A 12,610-nucleotide genomic window follows, 5' to 3' on the forward strand; every position below is an offset into this window, starting at 1 on the left:
ACTTGCCCCAACTGTTCGGGGTTCGACCTCTGCGGTCGTATAAAGCTGCGCCCTGCGGAGCACCTGGTTTTAAAAGGTGCAACGTACAACAAACGTATTATAAGTGAATAAGTAACAGGGTATTAACCGAGCACTGGAACGGTTGCAATCGCGCTTATAGGGTCATTTCATCTGTAAGAACACATTGTTACCACCAGAGACATGAACACAATTGAAAAACGATTTAATTCAAAGTGCAACCGTATACTCCGCGCATTAAAAACGAATAAGTAACAGATGTGCATATAGAGAAAAACTATGTGCATATAAAGTAAACTATGTGCATATAGAGAACAAGTATGTGCGTATAGAGAAAAAGTATGTGCATATATAGTAAAACTATGTGCATATATAGAAAAACTATGTGCATATATAGAAAAACTATGTGCATATAAAGTAAACTATGTGCATATAAAGTAAACTATGTGCATATAGAGAAAAAGTATGTGCATATATAGAAAAACTATGTGCATATATTGAAAAGTATAAGCGTATCTAAAAACAAGTACACATAAGGCAGCTACGGCGTTCCATATATGATCGTTAATTATTCATTTTTATATGGCGACGTTCCCATGTCACCATCTTTTGGTGTTTATATATCTCAACTTGTACGATTCGCTCGTATATGTAACAACGCATTATATTTTAACGAGAGAAATTTGTGTATTACTGAAAAATTATAACACCAGGGTTTTCGATATCAAAAACTAGTCAAAATATTTACTAAATATCATCGGTACAAGGACATCATTCGTAAATATAACCCAACATGCAGACATCTTATACGTTCAGGTATTTCACATTCAATATTTATTGGTAATATTTTCTACAAAGCAAAAAAATGTCGGTATTCACCTCAAAAGCTAACAAAACCTTAAAACAGACTTGTTAAGAAGGAATATAGTTACGATACTGTTGTCAGGTCATTAAAGATTGCATAGAGTGGCATTACTATTGATTCACTTATAGGGTCTTTACATCGGAATTAAACACATTTATTTTAAAACCAATTGTTGGCATGACACATGTTCTGTTTTTCTCATATAATGATGGTATAATAATAAACCCCTAACGGGAGGGATTGTGCCTGATATTCATATGATGAAGACATAATCTTTCAATCAGTTTAATTGAGATCTGGAGCTGGTATTTCAATAACTGCTAGTAGTCTGTTGTAATTTATGTACTAATGCCATTTTGTTTATTTTCTTTTGTTACCTCTTCTGACATCGGACTCGGACTTCAATTTAACGGAGTTTTACTGTGCGTATTGTATTGTCGCGCGTTTGTTTTTTATACATTGGCTAGAGGTACTATGAGGTGGGTTGAGATCTCAAAAAAACATGTTTAACCCCGCCTCATGTTTGGGCCTGTCTCAAGTCAGGAGCCTCTAGCCTTTGCTAGTCTTGTATGATTTTTAATGTTAGTTTCTCTTGTATAATTCTGAGTTTAGTATGACGTCCATTATCACTGAACTAGTATACATATTTGTTTAGGGGCAAACTGAAGGACGCCTTCGGGTGCTGGAGTTTCTCGCTGCCCTGAAGACCCATTGGTGGCCTTCGACTGTTGTCTGCTCTATGGTCGGGTTGTTGTCTCTTTGACACGTTCCCCATTTCCATTCTCAATTTAATCAAAGAGAGAGGTGTGGGATTCTAACTGGACATTAAAACTCGTGAATGACACCGCCATAGCTAAAAATAAACCGGTCAACCGACAAACAGCAGCAAACAGAATACAATTTAGAATGGTCCATTAGAAAAATCACCGTCCAAAAAAGGCACATTGTCTGGATTGTCGTAAATGCAAGGACGAACGAACAAACGGACGCAAAGACCAGAAAACATAATGCCCCTCTTCTATCGTAGGTGGGGCGTAATTCAACTGGAGAGTGATGTTTAAATTTTAATTGATCCTTTAACTAACCTAAGAAATAAGACGGGTCTGTACTGAGTTTGATCATTCACTGTGGTTTTTAGAACAGTAAAGGAACACATTGGTTGTTAAAAGGGAGCGTTTATAATGTTCATATGAAGGTCTACAATATGTTGGTAAACTGTATTGCAGAAATGTACATAAATACATGTACTGTCAAGGAGAAAAATTAAAGCTTTTATAATATTATTACACTTCCAGTTAGTAGAGTTTTATTATCACCAGACACAAGTTGGTTCCTTTTTCCTTTTTCCTTTTTCGATATTCAAATTTTGAAAAATATTACAAGTCCAAACTAAAAAAAAAAATTTTTCCTTAGAATTATTTTCCTCAAAATTTTGTTTTCCTCAAAATTCTTTTTTCCTCAAATTTTTTTTCCTCAAAATTTTTTTTCCTCAAATTCTTTTTTCCTCAAAAAGTTTTTCAATTTTTTTTTTCATTTCCTTATTCGGTTTCTTTTTTCTTATTCGGTTTTCATTTCCTTATACAGTTTCTATTTCCTTATTCGATTTCCATTTCCTTATTCGATTTTCATTTCCTTATTCGGTTTCTTTTTCCTTTTTCAATGTTTATTTCCTTTTTCAGTTTCTATTTCCTTATTCGGTTTCTATTTCCTTATTGGATTTTCGTTTCCTTATTCGATTTCCATTTCCTTATTCGATTTCCATTTCCTAATTCGGTTTCTTTTTCCTTTTTCAATCTTCATTTCCTTTTTCGGTTTCGATTTCCTTATTCGGTTTCTATTTCCTTATTCAGTTTCCATTTCCTTATTGGATTTTCATTTCCTTATTGGATTTTCATTTCCTTATTCGGTTTCTTTTTTCTTATTCGGTTTCTATTTCCTTATTCAGTTTCCATTTCCTTATTGGATTTTCATTTCCTCATTGGATTTTCATTTCCTTATTCGGTTTCCATTTCCTTTTTCGATATTCAAATTTTGAAAAATATTACAAGTCCAAACTGAATTTTTTTTTCCTTCAAAATTTTTTTCCTCAAATTTTTTTTTCCTCAAAATTTTTTTTTCCTCAAATTTTTTTTTCCTCAAAATTTTTTTTTCCTCAAATTTTTTTTTCCTCAAAAAGTTTTTCAAATTTTTTTTTTCGTTTCCTTATTCGGTTTCTCTTTCCTTGTTCGATTTTCATTTCCTTATTCGGTGTCTATTTCCTTATTCGATTTCCATTTCCTTATTCGATTTTCATTTCCTTATTCGGTTTCTTTTTCCTTTTTCAATGTTCATTTCCTTTTTCGGTTTCTATTTCCTTATTCAGTTTCTATTTCCTTATTGGATTTTCATTCCTTATTCGATTTCCATTTCCTTATTCAATTTCCATTTCCTTATTCGGTTTCTTTTTACTTTTTCAATGTTCATTTCCTTTTTCGGTTTCTATTTCCTTATTGGGTTTCTATTTTCTTATTGGGTTTCTATTTCCTTATTGGGTTTCTATTTCCTTATTAGATTTTCGTTTCCTTATTCGATTTCCATTTCCTTATTCGATTTCCATTTCCTAATTCGGTTTCTTTTTCCTTTTTCAATATTCATTTCCTTTTTCGGTTTCTATTTCCTTATTCGGTTTCTATTTCCTTATTCAGTTTCCATTTCCTTATTGGATTTTCATTTCCTTATTGGATTTTCATTTCCTTATTCGGTTTCTTTTTCCTTATTCGATTTCCATTTCCTTATTCAATTTCCATTTCCTTATTCGGTTTCTTTTTACTTTTTCAATGTTCATTTCCTTTTTCGGTTTCTATTTCCTTATTGGGTTTCTATTTTCTTATTGGGTTTCTATTTCCTTATTGGGTTTCTATTTCCTTATTAGATTTTCGTTTCCTTATTCGATTTCCATTTCCTTATTCGATTTCCATTTCCTAATTCGGTTTCTTTTTCCTTTTTCAATATTCATTTCCTTTTTCGGTTTCTATTTCCTTATTCGGTTTCTATTTCCTTATTCAGTTTCCATTTCCTTATTGGATTTTCATTTCCTTATTGGATTTTCATTTCCTTATTCGGTTTCTTTTTCCTTATTCGATTTCCATTTCCTTATTCAATTTCCATTTCCTTATTCGGTTTCTTTTTACTTTTTCAATGTTCATTTCCTTTTTCGGTTTCTATTTCCTTATTGGGTTTCTATTTTCTTATTGGGTTTCTATTTCCTTATTGGGTTTCTATTTCCTTATTAGATTTTCGTTTCCTTATTCGATTTCCATTTCCTTATTCGATTTCCATTTCCTAATTCGGTTTCTTTTTCCTTTTTCAATATTCATTTCCTTTTTCGGTTTCTATTTCCTTATTCGGTTTCTATTTCCTTATTCAGTTTCCATTTCCTTATTGGATTTTCATTTCCTTATTGGATTTTCATTTCCTTATTCGGTTTCTTTTTCCTTATTCGGTTTCTATTTCCTTATTCAGTTTCCATTTCCTTATTGGATTTTCATTTCCTTATTGGATTTTCATTTCCTTATTCGGTTTCTTTTTCCTTTTTCAATATTCATTTCCTTTTTCGGTTTCTATTTCCTTATTCGGTTTCTATTTCCTTATTCAGTTTCCATTTCCTTATTGGATTTTCATTTCCTTATTGGATTTTCATTTCCTTATTCGGTTTCTTTTTCCTTATTCGGTTTCTATTTCCTTATTCAGTTTCCATTTCCTTATTGGATTTCCATTTCCTTATTGGATTTTCATTTCCTTATTGGATTTTCATTTCCTTATTCGGTTTCTTTTTCCTTATTCGGTTTCTATTTCCTTATTCAGTTTCCATTTCCTTATTGGATTTTCATTTCCTTATTGGATTTTCATTTCCTTATTCGATTTCCTTTTTCGATATTCAAATTTTGAAAAAAATTACAAGTCCTAACTGAATTTTTTTTTTCCTTCAAAATTTTTTTCCTCAAATATTTTTTTTCACAAATTTTTTTTTCCTAAAAATTTTTTTTCCTCAAAATTTTTTTTTTCCTCAATTTTTTTTTTCCTCAAAAAGTTTTTCAAATTTTTTTTTTCGTTTCCTTATTCGGTTTCTCTTTCCTTATTCGATTTTCATTTCCTATACAGTTTCTATTTCCTTATTCGATTTCCATTTCCTTATTCGATTTTCATTTCCTTATTCGGTTTCTTTTTCCTTTTTCAATGTTCATTTCCTTTTTCGGTTTCTATTTCCTTATTCAGTGTCTATTTCCTTATTGGATTTTTATTTCCTTATTCGATTTCCATTTCCTTATTCAATTTCCATTTCCTTATTCGGTTTCTTTTTCCTTTTTCAATGTTCATTTCCTTTTTCGGTTTCTATTTCCTAATTGGGTTTCTATTTCCTTATTGGGTTTCTATTTCCTTATTGGGTTTCTATTTCCTTATTGGATTTTCGTTTCCTTATTCGATTTCCATTTCCTTATTCGATTTCTTTTTCCTTTTTCAATATTCATTTCCTTTTTCGGTTTCTATTTCCTTATTCAGTTTCCATTTCCTTATTGGATTTTCATTAATTTTCCTTATTGGATTTTCATTTCCTTATTGGGTTTCTTTTTTCTTATTCGGTTTCTATTTCCTTATTCAGTTTCCATTTCCTTATTGGATTTTCATTTCCTTATTGGATTTTCATTTCCTTATTCGGTTTCCATTTCCTTTTTCAATATTCATTTCCTTTTTCGGTTTCTTTTTCCTTTTTCAATATTCATTTCCTTTTTCGGTTTCTATTTCCTTATTCGATTTCCATTTCCTTATTCGATTTCTGTTTCCTTATTCGGTTTCTATTTCCTTATTCGGTTCTATTTCCTTATTCGATTTTCATTTCCTTATTCGGTGTCTATTTCCTTATTCGATTTCCATTTCCTGATTCGATTTTCATTTCCTTATTCGGTTTCTTTTTCCTTTTTCAATATTCATTTCCTTTTTCGGTTTCTATTTCCTTATTCGGTTTCTATTTCCTTATTGGATTTTCATTTGCTTATTCGATTTCCATTTCCTTATTCGATTTCTGTTTCCTTATTCGGTTTCTATTTCCATATTCGGTTTCTATTTCCTTAGGTAGCACTCCACAGTTAGAAAATAAAATTAAAAATGAGCCACAAAATGTTTTATCATCTCCTATTCCTGGATTTCTAATACATTAACCTAACTGTTTGTGTTGTACATGTGCATATGTATGTAATCAGTATCTTCCATAGATTTGATTTTCAAAAGTGAAAAGGGTGAAAATTAATTCCTTTTATGTGTATCCATGGCAACATTCTGCATTTATTTCCTATAAAATATTGCAAAAAGGGGGGGTGAACATGTCACATTTCACCCAAAAATTTGGATCAAACTAGAATTTCAATGCCTTTGAGTGATACCTTTTCAGAAACTGTTTCCCTAAATCTTCCTAATGATCAAATAAAAAATGGGTGTCTTTCGCCTCATTTTTTCGTAAAATCCAATCACAAAGTTCGTGCGATAAAAAGTTGGAAAAAAACATTGCAATAATTGCCGGACCAGTGTATGGTAGGGACATGCAAATACGGACTGTCATACAGAAAACAGTCTATATTACATACATTACATAACCTTGATGTTCATATAAACCCAATACAAAGGTTATTTTAATACTCAGCTATCCAAAAATGAATTTTATTGCACACTAGCTCTCATATTTGAAAAATTCACAGGGGCCAAAATGCGAAACTACACATCTAACTGTGGAGTGCTACCTTATTCGGTTTCTATTTCCTTATTCGGTTTCTTTTTCCTTATTAGGTTTCTGTTTCCTTATTTGATTTCTTTTTCCTTATTAAATTTTCATTTCCTTATTCGGTTACTATTTCCTTATATTTACAACTATCAAACATCAACACACACCAAACTGGATGTAATTGAAAGATATCTAGAGGTCAATATACAGACTCGAACAAAAGACAAAAAAGGAAAAATATAGCGAGCTTTTTTTGGGATGAAGATGTAGTAAAGACCGAACGTCAGTTTTAGTCGGATATACTTTAATGTTAGTCTTACATGTTGTTCTGGAACTCATTCCTCATTTATTCGTCAAGTGATCATCATTTTATATTGTTAACGTTTCATTGCATACATCGCTTATTGTGCGCCAGTTTTAGGAGTTTTATACAGGACAGTGTAGGAATCCATGTTACTTTCCCCTTTCTCTGAATAACGAAAACTGCTCAGCGGGTCATGTGCACAACTACAAGGAACATTCAGCGGACACGTTCTTCTTCTTCTTCCGGTAAGCGGCCACCGTCAACTGGTTGTCCAAAGGAACAATTCATGGCTAACTACAGCGTGAGTTACATTTAAAACATTACAAATTTTGTATTTACATCAGCCATGAGCTGTTTTAATATCTTTTCTTATGTTATAAAGAAATTATGAACATTTTACCGTTCAAACTGTTCGTATATGAGATGTTACAACTTAATTCCAGACAGAACCCGACGTGTGCAAGAATATTTATTTATTTATTATTATAAAGAACTTTAACGGCTTTATATATCTACGAACTGTTTATCCGTATATTTTATGGACTTAAATTATCATTGAACACATTGTAAAATTGTATTTATATATTTTATTTTCAGTTTTTCATCTTTTGGATTGGTAGTAAAATAAAAGTCAGCTCCTGATTGTTTTACCCTTACATTAACCCAGTCATCTTGGTTACACTCACTGGTCCGGCCAGTACACATGTATAGATGTGTATATATATCATTGATTCAGTGGCGATGGCAAATAGACACTGATAATTCTTGAATGAAATTATATTTCTAATTATCGCTATATTTTTCCTTTTTTGTCTTTTGTTCAAGCCTGTATATTGACCTCTAGATATCTTTCAATTACATCCAGTTTGGTGTGTGTTGATGTTTGATAGTTGAAAATATAAGGAAATAGTAACCGAATAAGGAAATGAAAATTTAATAAGGAAAAAGAAATCAAATAAGGAAACAGAAACAGAATAAGGAAAAAGAATCCGAATAAGGAAATAGAAACCGAATAAGGAAATAGAAACCGAATAATGAAATAGAAACCGAATAAGGAAACAGAAATCGAATAAGGAAATGGAAATCGAATAAGGAAATGAAAATCCAATAAGGAAATAGAAACCGAATAAGGGAATAGAAACCGAAAAAGGAAATGAATATTGAAAAAGGAAAAAGAAACCGAATAAGGAAATGAAAATCGAATCAGGAAATGGAAATCGAATAAGGAAGTAGACATCGAATAAGGAAATGAAAATCGAATCAGGAAAAAGAAACCGAATAAGGAAATGATAATCGAAAAAGGAAAAAGAAAACGAATAAGGAAACGAAAAAAATTTGAAAAACTTATTGAGGAAAAAAAAAACTTTGAGGAAAAAAATTTTGAGGAAAAAAAATTTTGAGGAAAAAAAAATTTGAGGAGAAAAATTTGAGGAAAAAAAAAATTTGAGGAAAAAAATTTTGAGGAAAAAAAAATTTTGAGAAAAAAAAATTTGAGGAAAAAAAATTTGAGGAAAAAAAAATTTTGATGAAAAAAAATTTGAGGAAAAAAAATTTGGAGGAAAAAAAAATTTGAGGAAAAAATATTTTGAAGGAAAAAAAAATTTCAGTTTGGACTGGTAATATTTTTCAAAATTTGAATATCGAAAAAGGAAATGGAAACCGAATAAGGAAATGAAAATCCAATAAGGAAATGAAAATCCAATAAGGAAATGGAAACTGAATAAGGAAATCGAAACCGAATAAGGAAATATACTGAGTGCCAATGAAAACGCAACACTTGGTTTTTCAAAAATTAAATGTATATTACAAATGATAATCTTTCAAAATAAATTGTTTTTGAAAATTAACAATACTCATAATAGATCGATATCAAACAAAAATGTTTCATTGTCATCTTTTAGACGCTATAGGTAAACGAAACATTCAATGTTGAATCATCAACTTAGGCCGTGTTCACATTGACCTAAACTCGGTGTTGTGTAAGTGTAACTCACACGTAAACTAAACAAAATTACGTTCCCATTGATAAAACTCAATGTTTACATGTAGTGTAAATCATGTTTTGTCTACATGCAGTCGATACTCGATGTAGGCCTTGTGTAGATTAAGTGTACACAAAACTAGGCATTTAAAACATTAGTTTCACCATGCATATTTAAGGAAGAAACGATTTTTTTTAATAAAATTGATATTTATAGCAATTATTTATGAAGTTTTTTACAGAAATATTTGTCTCAACTTGATATATTTATTTGTTTTGTTTAGAAATAAAACTTAACGTAGCTTTATTAAGCCCTTATCAAGACTCAAATCAGCATCATTGCCAAACACATAATTCATTTGAAAATTAAGGTCTTTCCGAATCGACTTGACTTACACAGAAATATTTGCCACTGGTCTTTACTCAAACAACGATTCACTCATAAATGCATTACTTGAAAAGTGTGAGGTAAATGTATTGTTTGTCTAGTATCTCGGATCCGTGAAATTACACTTAAAAAGTAAAAAAAAAACAACATTACCCCTTTCTTTGCCAAATACTTCTTGGAGAAGAAATACCATTTAAACAAACAGAAAAGATAGAAATACAGTGATCCCTAATATATCCTTCTTCGTCTGTAAGCACGCTGTTGCAGCCTACGTTTTCTAATGCTTAATCGAGACATCTTTAGTATCTTTAAACTACTGCAAATCATCAAAATGGCTTTCATAAAGAAGCAACCACTTAACTTTAAAAAAAAAGGGGGGGGGGCATTTTGTTTAATTATCAGAATTTTGTTGCGCAAACGTTTTATTCCGGTTTATTTTTTTCGATGCTGGTAATCAATTTTTTTCTCTTCAACATTTAACACTATAATGTGTGGGGAAACTCTTGATTCAGAATATTTTTTATCATCTGTAGAACCAGAATTGTTTTCTTTAGCCAATTGGGGTTCGGAATATTTCCATCCCCCCTATTTAGAGTCAAATGGTCGTTCCCTTGCTGCTAGAAAAGTTGCCCGAAAACGTTTCATTCGATTCTACGTAATAAACATTTTTAAATGACATAGAGTTTACAAATGTGAACAAATCTTATGTACAGGTAATTAAACAAGGTGTATAGATGTGAACAAATTTAATGTGAAACCAATGTCCAGTTCATTAAACAAATTGTAAACAAGTTTACTGTACATGGAATTTGGTGTGAACACGGCCTTACAGTCCTAGCAAAACATGTTACAACCCCGTTGTGCAGCGCAATCTCGACAGCGCCGTGGAATTAATCATCCCGGACATTTAATGTGATCCCGAGGACTTTTGTTCCACTTGTCCCGCATATCAAACTCAATCTGACTTTATGATATTGGTGGTGGTTTTCATCGTCTTAACCATGTCCAGGGTTTCCCCTGGGTCAATTATTTTTTTCGCCACCTCTTTCGCCAAAACAATATATTTTTCGCCACTTTATTATTTTTTTCGCCAAGTAACATAAATATATTTTTTGTTTAAAATTAACCTTTTTTCTAACCCCCCCTTCTTTAAATAAGATGTTTTTTTCCCATTGTGTCTATGATTATTCTCTCAAACTCAAAAGGTGCCACTGTTCTTTTATCAATAAAGAAGATGTAAGTCCTGGAATATAACAAGTTAATGGACATGTTTTTATCATATAATACCAGTATAGTTTGTAGGGCAAGTTTCTTTAAAAGAAAAATACTGATGTGCCCCTTTGTACTAAGAAGTGGTTTTTACAACAAAACAAAAGCTTTCATCACATGAAATTGATCCCTCATTTCATGTGTAATCATTACCTTGAAGCGTTACTCTCATTCGAGGGGTTGTTCCCAACCTTTTTGATAAATTTCTTCATAACGAAAGTTTTCTTTTCTTGACCATCGTAAGTGAAAAAGGTGAGACGTAAAAAAAAACTATGCTTGAATCACGTGTGTCACTCAAACGACTTGAGAGTAGTATTAAAGTCACAGGATAATTAAGTTATTAATCGGAGATTTTTCTTGCTTTTGAACATTTTTCGTCACAACAACATCTTTCTTTTCTTAACTATCTTTGAAAGGAGAGGAGACGTCAAAAGTTTGCTTCAAACACGTGCGTCGCAAAGCTGTAAATAAATTCTGTATGTGACAGTTAACGGAAGCCATTTAACCATATCATTTTGTCAAACAATTCAATCAACACCTTTATTAATTAGTCCTTTGTTATCGATAGCTATAAAATGCAATCAGCTTATTATTGATTTTCTGTCAAAATCTTAATGAGGTCAAGGTGAATTCCGAGTATTGTCTGATCGGGTAAAGTCCGAGAAACTCGGAAAAAGTAAATAAACAAGATGGAGGGAAATAAATCGTTGTATATATTTCTTTCGCCAAATTCTTTCGCAAATGACGAATTTTTATCGCCACAATTATTATTTTTTCGCAAATTGCGAAAATGGCGACCGCCAGCGGAAACCCTGACCATGTCCAACCTGATGCGAAGTTTGCTCGGTCGGACCAAAATCGGGCGAAACACATGACTTTTGGCCAAGATGGGTGCCAAATGTCTATGTAACCGCCACCGACGCTTTTTGGTACACAATGAATGATTTTTGGTCTACAGAATTCGATATTTACGTCTTTCGGCCGTTTAGATGTCACTAAGGAAAGACTTTGGTGCTCTTTAACAATTTCTGCGCAAATGGTGCTTTACTGAAATTGCTCAAAAGGATCTATTGTGACCACCATTGAACTCTCGTGACCTTTGTACACCCATCAGAGTCAATATCGAATATGTTTAAGACCAAGTGTATCGGTCTGGCTGAGCGTTTCTTGCTTTTTGTACCCGGAATGTCGCTTATCATTAAATTATCCATTTTGGTTGAATTTGTGGATGAATTGGGTTATTGTAGAGGCTACAACTTTTGTCTTCTCGTAGTTGTATGCAGTGAAAGGCTTCATTGGATCATGCCCAAAACTGCATGTCGCTGGTTATCAGACAGTCCTTGGATTTACTCAAATGTTTATTGCAGTTTTCTTAAAATAAGGGCGGGAAAATTCATAACATTAGCCAAGCTTTAAATGACAAAATCGTGAAAATGGTGCGTATGTTGAAAAGCGGTGAACTCGGTTTATGTCCGTTCAAAATAATCCTTACTTCGCATTTGTTCCAAAAATCACTCAACCGTAAAGTTGTCGTCAATTGTATTAAAAGTCATTTTAAACCAACTGTACAAAGTTTTCATAAAAATAAAATAAAAATTATAAGATTTTTTTGAAAAACAAAAGTGTTGCGTTTTCATTGGCACTCAGTATAGAAACCGAAAAAGGAAATGAAACCGAATAAGGAAATGAAAATCGAATAAGGAAATGGAAATCGAATCAGGAAATAAACTGTATAAGGAAATGAAAATCGAATAAGGAAAAAGAAACCGAATAAGGAAACGAAAATCCAATAAGGAAATAGAAACCCAATAAGGAAATAGAAACCCAATAAGGAAATAGAAACCTAAAAAAGGAAATGAATATTGAAAAAGGAAAAAAGAAACCAAATAAGGAAATGGAAATCAAATAAGGAAATGGAAATCGAATAAGGAAATGAAAATCCAATAAGGAAATAGTAATCGAATAAGGAAATAGAAACCGAAAAAGGAAATAAACATTGAAAAAGGAAAAAGAAACTGAATAAGGAAATGAAA

The sequence above is a fragment of the Mytilus edulis genome, chromosome 14 (genome assembly GCF_963676685.1).
Source record: "Mytilus edulis chromosome 14, xbMytEdul2.2, whole genome shotgun sequence".
Taxonomy (NCBI): domain Eukaryota; kingdom Metazoa; phylum Mollusca; class Bivalvia; order Mytilida; family Mytilidae; genus Mytilus; species Mytilus edulis.